The sequence below is a fragment of the Gracilinanus agilis genome, chromosome 1 (assembly GCF_016433145.1).
Source record: "Gracilinanus agilis isolate LMUSP501 chromosome 1, AgileGrace, whole genome shotgun sequence".
In the NCBI taxonomy this organism is placed as follows: Eukaryota; Metazoa; Chordata; class Mammalia; order Didelphimorphia; family Didelphidae; genus Gracilinanus; species Gracilinanus agilis.
In genome coordinates, this window is record NC_058130.1 from 363195308 (window position 1) to 363209218 (window position 13911).

At 37.0% G+C, this 13911-nt stretch overlaps 1 pseudogene; it reads right to left on the reverse strand.

The window, feature by feature from the left end:
• Window positions 1-567: 567 nt before the first annotated feature.
• Window positions 568-9835, reverse strand: LOC123251782 (annotated as a pseudogene).
• Window positions 9836-13911: the final 4076 nt, after the last annotated feature.

Consider the following 13911-nt stretch of genomic DNA (forward strand, 5'->3'; position numbering starts at 1 on the left):
ATATTTTTATTTTGGGGAGAAATGATTATTTGAACTCTTTCTTATTAGCTTGAGTAAATTACATTCACTGAAACGCAAGGATTTTGGTCTTTTTTTTTCCCCAAAAAAAGTTCTTAGAGCCATTTAAATGCATACTTTTTTAAAAAGTCTATCTTTCCATGTCTTAATACTTTTTAAAATTTTTAATAGCCACTGATAACCTATCAAAAAAGGGAAGGAAAACTACTTGCATGAAGCAGGATAAATCTATGGAGTGGTTTACAGGCAATGAAGAATGAAATGGCTCAACGAAACCAACTTGGATCATTAAATATAAAATGTCTAAATGTAATTTCAAGATGTGTCAAAATGAGGTAATATATGGTTTGTTTGTTTTTAACAGTTGCACAGTTGCCTGTTCATTTAGCTTTCATATTTTTTAAATTGTATATAAATAAAGATTTGTAAATCAAAGTAATAACAAAGATAAAACAACAAATCTGTTAAAATGATCATTTACAATATTAAGTTTATCTTGGTACTTTGCAATCTTGAAATTAGTTGTAGTCAGCCATCTGGAGTACTTGGTTAATGTTCTGGGTTGAACTTCCTTAATTTGACAAGAAAAGCTGTGTGATTATAATTACCTTGACAATGAAAGGGTCTAGCAATGTAGGGAACTGAGCTATATGGAAAACCAGGAAGTGATTCACCATAATCATTCTCTTGTATATTCTCACTTTCTTCTGTTTCAATTTCCCTTTTGGATTGTAACTTTAAATCCACACTGACTTTAGGCTGTACTCTTTGGGCTAAAGTGCCATCTTTCCTTTTTGCTGGGCATATTAACCAGTCTCTAAGAAGAACTTCTGTTATCTGTTCACATGAGAGTGAAAGTTTGCAGATACGAATTCCTTCTAAAAGTTCAATTACCTGTGTGATATTTGCTAGATATACTGCACATATGCCACCTTGCTTAAGATTTGGATATACAATAGGCAAGGCGATTTGAGGATTTAGCATGTCCAAAGCCACCCCATCAAATATTATGGATTCTATGTCCTCAGCAGCTTCCAAAATATCCTTATGAATGAAATCCACATTATTTAGCCATTCTTCTATATGACTAATCTTCCATGCATCACACCAGCACTTGTAGTTTTTCTTAGCCTGGTTGTGGTGGTCTTTTCTAATTTCAAAACTTTTAACTTGTCCCTGTACTCCAACTGCTTGTGATAAAAACAAACTCATTCCACCAGAACCAGAGCCAACGTCCAAAATGATATCACCTTGTTTAATATTCATCATCATCAACATCATATTCATATCCTTTGGATACGATATAGTAGGCCCTCTTTTCATCAATAAAACAAACTCCTCCAATGCTGGTCTTCTCAGCATAACGTGGTGACCACGGGAACTTCTAAATAATTGGCCAGGTAACTTCCCAATCATTTCTTCGTATGGAATTACTCCCCAGTTACTGCTTAACTGTCCTGTAGCCTCCAACTTAATCTTTTAAATGTATTTTCGCCTTTTTGGAATTCTGCGTAAAGAAGGTCCCCAGGTTGAAAGGGGAATTCCTTGGGACTTGACTTGATAGAGCGAGCAGGAAGCTCTTTAGACTGAGATTGCTGGGCTTTACAGCAATCTCCCGGAGTTCCTAGTGGAAGCAGGAAGGTCGCCTCTCTTTCGTCACTGTACTCCTCTTGGCCAGTGGTCACATACTTGACTTCTGGAGGCAGCCTCTCCTCTGGTAACAATCTTGTAAGCTTCTCCGAACAAAAAGATAGGGTAGCCTGGACTCCGGAAGGCTGAGACCAGGATACATGCCCGGGCTGCGGAACAGAAGTATCAGAGGGCTCCTCCGTAAGGTTCCCATCTTTCCCCCAAGTCTCCCTCCATCGGACAATTTAATTTTTAAATTTTTTTAATCAGAAAGGAAAGAAGAGGGGGAGGGAAAGAAGGAAGGGGGAGAAGAGAGGAAGGAAGGAAGAAAAGAAGGAAGGAAAGGTCAAACAAATGAATATACAAATGAATGATTGAATGAAGAAACAAAGGAGTGAAAGAACAAAAGGATGAAGAAAGTCTTAGGGAAATAAAGAATACAATGTTGCCTCCACACATGCCATTAGGAAGACTAGAGTGGAGAAAGACACAAGTATGAATAAATTTAATACAAAGGAGAATGAGGAAAGTGCCTGAGAGGTGAAAAGTACTCTGAGAGTTATTATTATTTAATAAAAAACAATATTAGGAAGCACAAAGTATCTCCTGAATATATGATTGAAGCAAAATGTGCAACATTAGGAGCTCAGGCTCTAGGGACATATTTCAGTAAAGGTTTTAGCCAAAGTAACTACAGTTCATCCGCTCATTCTTAAGATCTGCTAGGTCTTCTATCCTCCCTGTGGCTTGAACCATATACAGGTTGATCTCAACTGCAAATTCCATATCTCAGAGATTGAATCAATAAGGCAAAAAAAAAAAAATGTAATCATTCTAACAAATATAAACAAACACTAAGCAAAGATAATATTGTATATATTAAATATAACAATTCTATATTAAATGTATTATGTAATACATTATGTTAAATTATATTAAATGTTAATAATTATCATAATATAAAACACTAAGCAAAGATAGTTTTATATATACACATAAACATTCAGCAAGGATATGCAATTGTGACTCTCCAAATCCCTGGTTATCTAGACTTAAGTCAATAACAACGACCCTCAGTAGGTATTAATAGTTTGTCAACTCCAAAGAGTTACTGTCCCTTCTTGACAATGTTTTATAATGATTCATTTTACTTTGGGAAAATTTTCAAAGATGGCCATCTGATATAGATAGATAGAGAAAGAGAGACAGAAAGAGGGATAGATAGATAGATAGATAGATAGATAGATAGATAGATAGATAGATAGACAGACAGACAGACAGACTCAGCTCAGCATAGATAGATATCTGATTTGGGATCTAGCCCACAGCCCACTCTTCTCTAAGGTTCACTTCCTTTGTGAGTAGCAGGGATAGCCCATGGTTAAAAGCATGCTCCTTCCTTCACTTATCCAAGAGTTACCATACTTTGGGGGATAAGGGAAGCCTCACTGCCATTTTTACTGATCCCTCCCAAGAAGGTGAGTAACACCGGGCTTATAGTTGTTCCTTTAGTTTCCTTCCACCTCTGGTTATCCAAAAGACCATCAAGACTATGTGTGAAAAGTAAACAGAAATCAGAGGAGTTACATACTTTAGAATTGACCAAAGAATGTGCAAGAGTATATGTTTTCTTCTACTGGGAACAAGATTACATCTTACCTCAAACCAGAAGAGAGAACATTCATCAAGGAGATATCTGTTTATCTGAGACCACATGACCAATAAGTAGCAAAGTGGGGTTTTGATCTTGGTTCTTTGACTCCAAATCCAGAATTCTTTCTACAGCAACCATGGTTAATAATTTAAAATAAGGATAGAAAATGAAGGCAAAAACCTCTTGAGGCAAAGCAAAGGGTGAGAGGACTTCCTTGAAGGAAAAGGCATGAGGGGGAGGGGAGGGAGTGTTTGTTTTTTTCAGATCAACTATTAATTGAGCTGTACCCAGCATAATTAAAAAAAATAAATAATACTCCTTGATAGCCTGTACTGGGACACATGGGCACCCTTGAAACGTAGTTTACAAAACTGAGTTTACTTATTGATAAAAATCACACTACTTGAAAGTATGACCTTCCAGACCTTTCCAGAATAGAACTAGAAGAGACGTTAGAAGAAAGTTAGCTCATCACCTTCTATTTACAGATGAAGAAAATGAGAACTGGGATGTCAGAGGTATACTGGTAAATGTTTAACAATCAGCTCTCTAGGGGGACAAAATGTACATACAAACTATTAGATTTAACCTACAATATTAATATTTTCTCCATTACTTTCTTAAGTTTACATAATCAATAAAACCATAAATCAAGCCCTGATTTGTAACTTTCCTTGATATCCAAGTTGTAAATGCTCACACTGAAATTTTAACAACTGGCTCTCTTTTTAATTGGGTTTCTGCTGGCTCTAATATGTCCCTGAAACCACTTTTCTAAAGTCATACAAGTAGTTAATATAGTAAACTCAGTGTTTCAACTCAGGTCCCTCGAGTTCAAAATTTGATGCTCTTTCTATTGAAACCCACACATTTCACCAACATTCTGCCTTTAAATGACCACAGTGAGTGTTTTACTAATGAATCTGAAGGCCACAGTCAAAGACAGGCTTTTGCCAAGGTGACATAATCCTTAGGCAGTTACCAAAGCTAAAAATAGACCTCAGCCTCTGACTCCCAATCCCACAATGAAACCACTCCTCACACAAAAGATGTGAATAACAACTGACTTAATAGTCCTCTGGCCACAACTATTACAAGCCAAAATCAAGAGTGAAGAGCAAAGAAGAGAAAAGCCATAGCTGGACAGGTAATGTCTTACTTTGTAAGATGTCAGCCCAGTGTCCAGTGTAGTGCCTGGATACATATAGTAGGGTTGATTTGGCTAAATTCTGAATTTTAACAACCTGCCCTCCAGCCTATGAGTCTGTTGCACTATTTTTCATGGGGATTTATACTAATCCTTGTGTATTTAAGCCTATTGTCTCTAGCCACAAACTTCATCCCCATGTATACTATAAATCCCACATTATAAATTCCTTAAGGGGAGAACTTTATCTCTTTCATCTTTCTATACCCACAGTGCTTTGCATAAAAATTTAAGAGAAACTAAAGATTTTAAGAAGGGTTGATGAAGAGGGTGTCTATTCCCTTTTGTTGTTCTGTTGGTTCAGTCATGACTATGTGAACCTAGGCAAGTAACTTAACCCTGTTTGCCTTTATATATGTGTGTGTTGTTATGATGATAATAACAGATAATTTGGAGAAGCAGATAAATGTGTCAGGGCCAGTAAACCTTCAAGTCACAGACACTGATTGACAGGCTTCAGTGAGAAAGGAGGGGGTTAGACACTCCTGGATCTCAAACCCCTCCCCCCTAAACAGTTGATGCTTCAGTTGGAAAATGGAGACTGACTAAGATTCTTCTGGTAAGTTTCTATTATGGCTGAACCAATGATGTTCCCTTTCTTTAATTTATATTCCTCACAGGTCTGATAGAAGAATAAGTAGAAGCTAGCTATCTAACTGTTGAGGACTGAGATAAATGATCTTCTTAAAACTGGCAGCTGACAGGATTCAAACTAGATGACCAGACTTGAGTTGTGAGTATTCCCCCAAATAATTTCCAGGCACAGATTTTGAAGGTAAAGCTTATATTAAGAAGTAAAAAGGAAAACTAGAGGAGTTAATGAAGGTATTTGGATAAGGAAAGGTGAGCCTGATCTATTAGGTTGAAGCTGCCCTTCCCCCCCACAGGAGGGGGTGAAGGCACCTAACTGAACTGGCTCTCTTGTTAAATAATTTATATATCTAATCACTAAATCACTAAATAATTATTATAATGATATTGATAAAGATTAATTCTAGCAAACAAACAGGCTAACCCCTGAGTAGAAACCACACTGGCTTATGCCACAATGGCCACTCAAGTGAACCCCCAAGTCAGGAGCAGTAAGCAGTGAGTCTGTTCACCTCAACCCCCACAAAGCAACAGCCAACTCCTCTCAAGCACCCCTCACCCAAAGTTCTCCACGGGGATCCCCTGGAATTCTGGGTGAGGCTGTCCCTGTATCTTTGCAGAGATTCCATGCATCCATCTCTACATAATAGTACACTATTAGATAGATAGATAGATAGATAGATAGATAGATAGATAGATAGATAGATAGATAGATAGATAGATGTGTGTATATATAAATATAAAATGAGTTTCCCAGCAAAGCCTGGCTTTCATCTACCTAAGCTTGGAGGACTATTAAAAGAGTCCAACTCTCACACAGTTGGTTTTCATGTTTGGATGTCTGGAAGTCACTATTTCCCTCTTTTGAGTAAAACCCCTAAAAACTATTCTTAAAATACCTTGTCATCTTGGAGGAAAAACATTTTAGACTATTTTGTTGTTGTTCAATCATTCTCGGTCATATTTAATTCTTTATTTGCTGCTTTATAATATAGTTTGAGATCCATTATAACTAAGCCACCTTCCTTCATAATTTTTTATTAATTCTCTTGCTATTCCAGGTCTTTTGTTCTTCCAGATATATTTTGTGGGGGGAGGGGAGGTTCTAGCTCTATAAGATAATTTTTGGGTGGTTTTATTGGTGACCTATAGGAATTTCAAAGTTAACATTCCAAGGGGAAAAAAATGAGAGAACTATAGTCTTTCCCAAAGCTCAAAATTACAACTTGAGTGATCACCATACTTCAGTATTCTCTATTCCCCCTGGCCAATGTTAGATTTAAATTAATATCCAATAATTCCAAGTGTTATATTTCATAAGGTTTATTAGTAATCACTTGAAGTAGAAGAAATACAAGAACAAAATTTAAGTATGACCACATGAATAAAATTCTCCTGCCTGGCACTCACCCAACCTCCACAAACTGCATTACCAGGAAAAAAGAGAGAGGGAGGAGCTACACAAAACTTATATCTTCCCTACGTTAGTACATAACGTAGATACATAAATGGGATACTGGGATTTGGAGTCTTGGGGAGCAAAATTCTAATTATACAATTCCCCTTGTGATTCCATTGGGAAACAAACATGTAGAAATCTGCCAGATTTACATGCCTAGTTTCCCCAATGAATCATTACCTATAACCAACTTATATCTCTAAAGATCTTTAACTAGAGATAGATACAATATTGCACTTTCTAAGGAGAAATTACAATAATTTGGGGATAAGAGGGAAATAAAAGAGAAAGAGAACAAAACCACTGATTGCCAGGTGCATTGACAAAAAGCCAATTAGGGGGCAATACCCTTTGGCATAAGAGTGTACATCCACCCCCCACAGTTCAATTCACTATATCCCAAAGTTCACTCTGGATCTTTTGGTGCAGTGTGTGGTTTCTTTATAGCTCCTTCTCCTTCGGGGAGGTAGCAAGTTTCTTATCCTAAAATTACTCTTAAACAAGAAAAATTTTTATAAATCTAATACAATCCCCTCTGAGGAGGATGTTGACCAATACATTGATCATCCCAGGACACATCACTGAGTTATGAGGTATATGTATCAAGTGTCAAAAGAAAATCAAAAACATAAAATAAAATAACTAGGGGAAAATATTCAAAATAAAAATTTTTTAAATAAAAGAGAAAAAAGTAACTTCTGAATGAAACATAAAATATCAAAGTTTCATGCATAAAAATTCTATGTAAGGAACATTAAGCCCATAACAGGTCCTTGAATCAGGGCCTGAATAAAGTGATATATGTCCCACAAGCCTATAGTAGCAATTATACACTTACCCAATCAGCAGCCAAGACTACAGAAAATTTTCATACCATAAAAGAAAGAAAAAGGACTAGATTTTTGAAGTAGAAAGGAAATATCATTCCCTGGTCTGAATTTACCTTTGCTCTCAGTGATAGGGGAGTCAAAATGGCAGCCAAACTGAGGTACTTGGTAAAAGTCTGAATCTGGCACAAGGGAATTCTGTGTCTGATATTGCCAAACAGCTGCTTCCTCCAACCCCAAAATAAGTTCAAGTCCATTGTCTTGGCACGGAATCTTATCAATCCCACCCAAAAATGAGATCCATTTTCTTTTTTAACTTGGTCATGATCCACAGTGTGAGGACAAGTAACAACTTTTTAAAACAGTACTATAGCAGCTAATGCACATTCAAAGAAATACCAAAATCCCCAAAATCACAAGAGCCCATTTAATGACAATAGCAAACCAACTCACTATCATTAGGATTCACATGGGTCTCTATAGACATTTACTGTGTGATATTTTAAAAACCTATGAAGCTCATGGATTCTTGTCACAAGTTCTCCAAAACTAGCCAATCTGTCAACTTTAGCTGAGATATTCCTAACAAAGTCTATTATTGCCATCATTCCAAAATGTGACAGGAGAAACCAGGGGAAAAAAATCCTCTGTACTACTGACGAAAACTTTTTGGGTCTAAAATGTCACCAAGAATCTAGATCATTCTAGTGGAAAGGTATAATAAGCTGAAGAGTTACAAATAAATTTTTTTTAAAAAGTCCAAGGTAACTGAGCCCCTTGGGAAATGCTCCCCCCTCCCAGCTGAAATTATAATCCATCATGGGGTAACCAAGCCCCTTGAGAAACCCTCCCTCCTCTGGTATGAGACTGTAACAGCCATAACACACTTATGTGTCCCATCAATTGCAATGTGTAGGCAAGGAATACAATAGTGAAAATCACTTCTGATGTCTCATCCATTACATTTTTATAAATTCGGAGGTAGGGAATACAACAGTGCTACAGCACTTCACTTCAACTACTAAATGGACCATTACCTCTTGTTACACACAAGTCAAAGGTAGGCAAATGATCAGTCAGAGGTAGTGGTGCTCCTAGATATTTGAAAATTACTTCTGAAGACCTGTTAAAGTCCATTGAAATTTTTAGCTCATTAAATTTTTCAAAGTTACTGATACAGATTGTAACCAGTTTGATGGAGTCCATCCAACATCATCTATGTGACAATTAACAAAGGCAAAAAAGAACAAAAGGCTATTAAGTGACCTCGATGGATCTAGTGACAAACGCAGCATCCATAGGGACCTATGTTTTTGCCATGGAAAAGGGTTTGTCCAAGTTGTTTATGAGCTTTTATAATGGTATTTTCTCCAGTCCAGTCATAGAGGGAGGGTACAAATAAAGACAATGTAACAGCATATATAGCTAATGGCCAAAACACAGTAGCTGAAAATGACATAGTATAACCGAATATATTAGATTAGATCAACATGTGAGCTTAAAAAAAAAGTTGAATCTTAAAATAATCAGCAAATACAATAAGCATGACAGGATGTGAGCAATGAATTCAAGAGTCCTTTTCTCCCATTTGGATAGCTGCATTACAGAGGATTCTTCGCTATTTTGGGGTACAAACTGAAACAGTTAATATCAACAAAGCAATGGAGTCTGAAAAAGGCTTAAAATTTACCTCCAGATTCTTTAAGGTTCCTTCCCCTCCCAAGTATCATCATCCATCTAGATTCCTTTGGTCACACTTCTGGGGTTCCCCATACTGAGGGAAATTTATGCACTAAGCATAGTGTGGACAAACTCCATAATGGATGTGTTGCAGAGACTGGGCGTGCTTAGGCAGTAAGGGGAATGAATCTCTCTTCTGAATCTTGAGATTACTCAAGCTAACAGCAAGGAAAAGTACTCCCAGGAACAGTAGTAAGAAAAGACATTCTAAAATTTTAGTTATGCACTGCTCTTTCGTGGAGAGGGCCATGCTTGGAATTCTACTTATTAAACTGGTTGCAAATCTACTTTCTGTCTATAGGTGGCACTGCCCTAATATGTACTGGCTAGGGGTAAGAGCCTCACAAGGAATGTTTGGAAGAAGAGTTCCATTGCTCCCTCCCAGGGGTAAATCCCAGTGGCCCTGTGACACCTCAGTCCCCACCCCCACATCCAGGAGCATGGAAGCCCCACTGGGTTAGCCAGGCTGGAATTGAGGTGGATAGTGTAGTTTGGCTGCTCCACACTATATTCCCCTGTTGAAAAGCAGCTAGCTCAGGCCTGAGACCCATGGGGGTGGGGGAGAGGGGAAGGGGAAGAAGGGGATTTATACCTCACCCTCTGCACAGAAAAAACAAGGTGCTTCTAAATAGCTCTCGAACCCTCAGGCAATCCAGTGTGGACTGCAGTAGCTTGGGGACATCAGAAGAGGTGAGAAGCTGCTCAGCCATTTCAGTCAGGAGCCCTAGGGTGGGGCAGTCAGCAAAAAAAAAAAAAAGTATTGTGAAAAACAGGTTATCAGCAGAAGCAAAATTTTTTTGCTTCCTATCTTTTAGTCAAAGGCTTTCTTTTAAAAATTCCAGGATTCTATTCCTTTGTGGCTTGCCAAAAATGTTAGATTTAAATTAATATCCAATAACTCCAAGTATTATATTTTATAAGATTTATTAATAATCACATTAAGTAGAAGAAATACAAGAAGAAAACTTAAGTATAACCACGTGAATGAAATTCTCCTGCCTAGCACTCACCCAACCTCCACAAACCAAGTTCCTGGGGAAAAAGAGAGATGGAGGAGCTACACAAAACTTATATCTTCCCTACATTAGTACATAATGTTGATATGTAAATGGGATGCTGGAATTTAGAGTCCTGGAAAGCAAAGTTTAAATTATACACCAATTGACTCCAAATTCTACCTCTACGGTATTTCACATGCATCCCCCTTCTCTCCATTCATACAGCTACAACTCTAAATCAGACCCTTTTGACCATTCCTAGATTATCAAAATAGTTTCCTAATTGGTTTCCCTGCTTTCAGTATCTCCCAATCCATCCACTGGAAATGGGGGATAGGGGATAGTTGGGTTCTGAATTATGACTTCATCAGTAAGAATAACTCTTCTAATACAGATCAGAAACTTGTCTAGTACTTGAAGTGTTAGAGAGTTAACCAGAAAAATGAGAGGTTAAAAGACTTGGTTAGGGAATATATACACTCTCCAACTCTCCTTCTTAAAGTCCTTAGTTTTTTCAAATTTCAACTCAGGCCTAGGTCCTACAAGAAACTCTTTCTATTTTTCTTATTGCTATCACTCTCATTCTCCTCAACATTTTCTTATATTTACTAATATCTGCAAATGTTGTAACTCCCCAGTAGAATGTAAGCTCATTGACCTACCTCTTCTTATCTTTGACAGAGTAGTCAAAGATACAGTCCAAAAAAGCTTCTTTTTTTGGACAAGTCCTCCTTTATCCAACAAATTATTTATTCCCAAGTGGTGTCTCCTCCTCCAATCTAGTTCCACTCTCTTCTGCCCTATCCCTTTTCTTGGGACACAGTCCTCCCACACAAACATACATGTAATAATACTCCTCCAAATATGGAAATAGCTATCTCTCAAACATCCCAGGTTAAAAATTTCCAATTTCTTAGATGTCTGGGGACTCTCTTTATTTGAGAAAAAAAAAACTCTGGGTACCTCTGCTCTAGAATTGGATAAGGTTGTCTAGGAGCTTCAAGGACCATGCAGCTGCCTGAATTACCCTAAAGCAGGTACTCCCTTTTCCTTCCATGGCCTGAAGACTCTCTGGTGATATCTTTGAATGTATTTCTTCATCATCCTTTTCTAGTTAGTATGGGAAACAAATTTAGTAGTCACCATCTTATCCATAAAGCATAAAACATAAAAGGAGGGGATGGGTTAAAAGATTGCCCTGATACCTGACCTTTGTAGTTCTGGCCTCTTTCTTCCTTGAGTGACTAAAGTCAAATTATGTGTTTTCTTTTGTTTTTTCTTTGAGAACTTCCTTTGAATCCATCAAATAAAAGTTCATATTGCTTTCAGCATTGCCTTGCTCATCTAATTCTTCTGCAAAGGCCCCTCAGTATTAGCAATGGATTCTGATGGTAAGCATTTGATAAATCCTATAGAATTTAATTGAAAAATCCTTGCTATACTCTTATCTCTGTTGATCATCTAGTCCCTTGGTTGAGAAGAAGCAACAGAACTTTATCACTGGAAACAATTAGCTACTTGGACAATACCCAGACACATATAATATAAATATGTAAGGAAACAGGCCCATGAAGGTTGTGTCTTCCCCAATGACTTTAAAGGAGTACATTGTGTTTGCTGAGATTTTATAAATGTAGGCCATAACCACAGTGATCATTAAAGACATATGTTGGTTTATATACATTTATATACATTTTTATGTGTATATGTATGTGTTTGTGTATATGTATGTGTATATGCCAACAAGTGGCTTACAAAAGGTTAAACCTTATGATGCCCAGTTTTGTTATCATTAGTTTTAGCATATCTCTGCCCATTTATACATAAGACCAAGACAGGCTTACCTGGCCACAACTCTAGAGTGAATCAAATCATTTTTGCTGATGGAATTCTTTTGGAGCCTTGGCTTCCAAAGACCCTTCAGAAAAGCTACAACAATGGTTGTATTGAGGAGAGACATGTAATTGATCCCATTTATTGTGTATCACCATATTGTCACTGAAATGAAGTCAGACACTCCAATACTCCACCACCCACTAGGATAAGGGCCTAAAATTCAAACTGAGTGGTTCTTCTATCCCCACTCTTCCAAGCCTCCCATTCCTAAAGTTAAGAAGGGAAGAAACAAGCAGTCATTCTTCCACATTATCTAAGTCATTTATCTCTCAGGGCCCCAGTTTTCTCTTCTATAAAATGAAGAGGTTGGACTAGATGGCTTCCAAGATCTCTTCCAACTTTAGCTCTGTGCAACAATAAAACTCACAGCAAAGTGATGCAATACCTGCCTTGGTTTCATATTCCTCCCAAGGGGACGAGTCTCTTGAACACACTTGTCTGAGACTATTCCTCTTTTCTAATACTTGTTTATCCCCCCCTTACCATTTTTTTGTAAATGACATCTGAAACTCTAACTCTAAGATCCTTTGTTCTTCTTGCTTCTTTTTTTAGTGGCTGGCTGTGACCAAGAGAGGAAATGTAGCTATGACAAGTATTTCCTTTCCATTCAAAGCTAGCACTTGTGTACAGTGGGGGAGGGAATGAAAGGATTTACAATTTGGATAATTGGGTCCCAAGACCAAGCTGGCTCTGAGATTTAGCACAAGCCATATTTATGGACTCCTTCTCTTAAAAATTCCACCATATCCAGAGCTGGGACAACATTCACAAAACAGGCTGGGCAAGTTTCTATATATGAATATTAATAGGGTTAGGGTGGAAGGGTCCCCAGACCATACCAGACCTGTGATTTCTTTTTTTTTTCTTTTACTTTTTTGTTTGTTAGTTAAAGTTACCAAGTATCTCCTTCCCTCCTTCTCCTCCCCATCTAGAGAAGGCATTAAGAAAAATATATAATTTTATATTACATATTACATATATATATATACATATACACACATACATATATAACTATGTCTTTCTTGTTTGTATATATCAGTTCTTTCTCTGGAGGTGGACATACACGTTATTCTTCAAACATTAATTCTGTGGCTACATGTAATGTTCTCTTGGTTCTGCTTTTTTCACTCTTCATAATTTCATGTNATTACATATTACATATATATATACATATACACACATACATATATAACTATGTCTTTCTTGTTTGTATATATCAGTTCTTTCTCTGGAGGTGGACATACACGTTATTCTTCAAACATTAATTCTGTGGCTACATGTAATGTTCTCTTGGTTCTGCTTTTTTCACTCTTCATAATTTCATGTAGAATTTTCCATGGTTTTTTTTTTCATTAACCAGCTAGTTATTTCTTATTGCACAATAGTAATCCATCCCAATCATATGCTACAACTTGTTCAGTCATTCCCCAATTGATGGGCATCCCCTTGATTTCTAGTTCTTTATCACCACAAAGAAAGCTACTATCAATATTTATAGCAGACCTAGGATTTCATTATTATTGGAAACTCTCTAATGAAGAAACTCCCTCTACCAATATAAGCCAGCACCTACCCTACACCTTAAAGTGTTAAACATTTGCTGAGGGTTATACAACTTATATATGTCAGAAGCAGATCCTAAATCCTAGTCTTTTTGAGTCTAAGACAAACTCTCTTTTTACTATGGCACACTAGTTTTGTAGTAATAATAATAGCTCCCATTTATATAACATATCTACATATATTTTCATACATTGCATTATATTTGCATATATAATATATGTATCCATATGTATGTATGTGTATAAATATATAGATACAGACATTAATGAAATAATCTGTCTTCAAAGAGCTTCCATGTCTAATGAGGGAGACACCATATACTATCATAT